Source organism: Oncorhynchus keta, chromosome 30 (assembly GCF_023373465.1).
Source record: "Oncorhynchus keta strain PuntledgeMale-10-30-2019 chromosome 30, Oket_V2, whole genome shotgun sequence".
In the NCBI taxonomy this organism is placed as follows: Eukaryota; Metazoa; Chordata; class Actinopteri; order Salmoniformes; family Salmonidae; genus Oncorhynchus; species Oncorhynchus keta.
In genome coordinates, this window is record NC_068450.1 from 3,688,446 (window position 1) to 3,692,538 (window position 4,093).

General features: G+C 40.1%; 1 long non-coding RNA gene across 1 annotated transcript; it reads left to right on the forward strand.

Moving 5' to 3' along the window:
• The first annotated feature begins 1,931 nt into the window (after nucleotides 1–1,931).
• Nucleotides 1,932–3,576, forward strand: LOC127913826 (uncharacterized). Its single transcript, XR_008086864.1, has 5 exons — nucleotides 1,932–1,941; nucleotides 2,242–2,809; nucleotides 3,137–3,288; nucleotides 3,322–3,397; nucleotides 3,436–3,576. It is a non-coding gene; the product is annotated as an uncharacterized LOC127913826 (long non-coding RNA).
• The last annotated feature ends 517 nt before the right edge of the window (nucleotides 3,577–4,093 follow it).

The window sequence follows — 4,093 nt, forward strand, 5'->3', positions numbered from 1 at the left end:
ACCATCACCCTTAAGGTAATCACTCTACAAACTATCATCACCCTTAAGGTAATCACTCTACAAACTATCATCACCCTTAAGGTAATCACTCTACAAACTATCATCACCCTTAAGGTAATCACTCTACAAACTATCATCACCCTGCCCTTAAGGTAATCACTCTACAAACTATCATCACCCTTAAGGAAATCACTCTACAAACTACCATCACCCTTAAGGAAATCACTCTACAAACTATCATCACCCTTAAGGTAATCACTCTACAAACTATCATCACCCTTAAGGTAATCACTCTACAAACTATCATCACCCTTAAGGTAATCACTCTACAAACTATCATCACCATGCCCTTAAGGTAATCACTCTACAAACTATCATCACCCTTAAGGTAATCACTCTACAAACTATCATCACCCTTAAGGTAATCACTCTACAAACTATCATCACCCTTAAGGTAATCACTCTACAAACTATCATCACCCTTAAGGTAATCACTCTACAAACTATCATCACCCTTAAGGTCATCACTCTACAAACTATCATCACCCATAAGGTAATCACTCTACAAACTATCATCACCCATAAGGTCATCACTCTACAAACTATCATCACCCATAAGGTCATCACTCTACAAACTATCATCACCCATAAGGTAATCACTCTACAAACTATCATCACCCATAAGGTAATCACTCTACAAACTATCATCACCCATAAGGTCATCACTCTACAAACTATCATCACCCATAAGGTCATCACTCTACAAACTATCATCACCCATAAGGTCATCACTCTACAAACTATCATCACCCATAAGGTCATCACTCTACAAACTATCATCACCCTGCCCTTAAGGAAATCACTCTACAAACTATCATCACCGTGCCTAAAGGTCATCACTCTACAAACTATCATCACCGTGCCCTAAAGGAAATCACTCTACAAACTATCATCACCGTGCCCTAAAGGAAATCACTCTACAAACTATCATCACCGTGCCCTAAAGGTCATCACTCTACAAACTATCATCACCCTGCCCTAAAGGTAATCACTCTACAAACTATCATCACCCTGCCCTAAAGGAAATCACTCTACAAACTACCATCACCGTGCCCTAAAGGTAATCACTCTACAAACTATCATCACCGTGCCCTTAAGGTAATCACTCTACAAACTACCATCACCCTGCCCTTAAGGTAATCACTCTACAAACTATCATCACCCTGCCCTTAAGGTAATCACTCTACAAACTATCATCACCGTGCCCTAAAGGTAATCACTCTACAAACTATCATCACCCTTAAGGTAATCCCTCTACAAACTACCATCACCGTGCCCTAAAGGTAATCACTCTACAAACTATCATCACCCTGCCCTTAAGGTAATCACTCTACAAACTATCATCACCGTGCCCTAAAGGTAATCACTCTACAAACTATCATCACCCTGCCCTAAAGGTAATCACTCTACAAACTATCATCACCCTGCCCTTAAGGTAATCACTCTACAAACTATCATCACCCTGCCCTAAAGGTAATCACTCTACAAACTATCATCACCGTGCCCTTAAGGAAATCACTCTACAAACTATCATCACCCTGCCCTTAAGGAAATCACTCTACAAACTACCATCACCCTTAAGGAAATCACTCTACAAACTATCATCACCCTGCCCTTAAGGAAATCACTCTACAAACTATCATCACCCTGCCCTTAAGGAAATCACTCTACAAACTATCATCACCCTGCCCTTAAGGAAATCACTCTACAAACTATCATCACCCTGCCCTTAAGGAAATCACTCTACAAACTACCATCACCCTTAAGGAAATCACTCTACAAACTATCATCACCATGCCCTTAAGGTAATCACTCTACAAACTATCATCACCCTGCCCTTAAGGAAATCACTCTACAAACTACCATCACCGTGCCCTTAAGGTAATCACTCTACAAACTATCATCACCGTGCCCTTAAGGTAATCACTCTACAAACTATCATCACCCGTGCCCTTAAGGTAATCACTCTACAAACTATCATCACCGTGCCCTTAAGGTAATCACTCTACAAACTATCATCACCCTGCCCTAAAGGTAATCACTCTACAAACTATCATCACCCTGCCCTTAAGGTAATCACTCTACAAACTATCATCACCCTGCCCTAAAGGTAATCACTCTACAAACTATCATCACCGTGCCCTTAAGGAAATCACTCTACAAACTATCATCACCCTTAAGGAAATCACTCTACAAACTATCATCACCCTGCCCTTAAGGAAATCACTCTACAAACTATCATCACCCTGCCCTTAAGGTAATCACTCTACAAACTATCATCACCGTGCCCTTAAGGAAATCACTCTACAAACTATCATCACCCTTAAGGTAATCACTCTACAAACTATCATCACCGTGCCCTTAAGGTAATCACTCTACAAACTATCATCACCGTGCCCTTAAGGAAATCACTCTACAAACTATCATCACCCTTAAGGTAATCACTCTACAAACTATCATCACCCTTAAGGAAATCACTCTACAAACTATCATCACCGTGCCCTTAAGGAAATCACTCTACAAACTATCATCACCGTGCCCTAAAGGTAATCACTCTACAAACTATCATCACCCTTAAGGTAATCACTCTACAAACTATCATCACCCTTAAGGAAATCACTCTACAAACTATCATCACCCTTAAGGTAATCACTCTACAAACTATCATCACCCTTAAGGAAATCACTCTACAAACTATCATCACCCTTAAGGAAATCACTCTACAAACTATCATCACCCTGCCCTTAAGGTAATCACTCTACAAACTATCATCACCCTTAAGGTAATCACTCTACAAACTATCATCACCCTTAAGGAAATCACTCTACAAACTATCATCACCCTTAAGGTAATCACTCTACAAACTATCATCACCCTGCCCTTAAGGAAATCACTCTACAAACTATCATCACCCTGCCCTTAAGGTAATCACTCTACAAACTATCATCACCCTGCCCTTAAGGAAATCACTCTACAAACTATCATCACCCTGCCCTTAAGGAAATCACTCTACAAACTATCATCACCCTGCCCTTAAGGTAATCACTCTACAAACTATCATCACCCTGCCCTTAAGGAAATCACTCTACAAACTATCATCACCGTGCCCTTAAGGTAATCACTCTACAAACTATCATCACCATGCCCTTAAGGTAATCACTCTACAAACTATCATCACCCTGCCCTTAAGGAAATCACTCTACAAACTATCATCACCGTGCCCTTAAGGTAATCACTCTACAAACTATCATCACCCTTAAGGTAATCACTCTACAAACTATCATCACCGTGCCCTTAAGGTAATCACTCTACAAACTATCATCACCGTGCCCTTAAGGTAATCACTCTACAAACTATCATCACCATGCCCTTAAGGTAATCACTCTACAAACTATCATCACCATGCCCTTAAGGTAATCACTCTACAAACTATCATCACCGTGCCCTTAAGGTAATCACTCTACAAACTATCATCACCCTGCCCTTAAGGAAATCACTCTACAAACTATCATCACCCTGCCCTTAAGGAAATCACTCTACAAACTATCATCACCATGCCCTTAAGGTAATCACAAATATTATGGACACATTAGAAATATGTGGATATTTGGAGACTAAAAAAACCCCGACCTAGTGAGATATACGTGGAGGAGACTTAATCAAGCTAGTCGTCTTCAGTGCCTTCTTGTCTCTTTCTCTCTTGCATAAAAGGTTAAACAAGTTTTAATAGGAGACAGAATGCGATCAGATCATCATCTAATTGACCTTCACATAACTCTAATAGATTTTATCAAAGTTTCCTGGAGGACAACATATTTTTAACTGAGACAAAATAATTGATAACTGAATTTTTCCAGGATACTGTAATATAGGTTGAGTAAATATATTTTTAATATTCATCAATAATAAATCATCCGATCCTCGTTTGCTAAGTCAAACGACACAGCTGGTTCTGCTCACACTGCCCTACCCTGTGCTCTGACCTCTTTCTCCCCTCTCTCTCCAGATGAAATCTCGCGTCTTGTGACGGCCG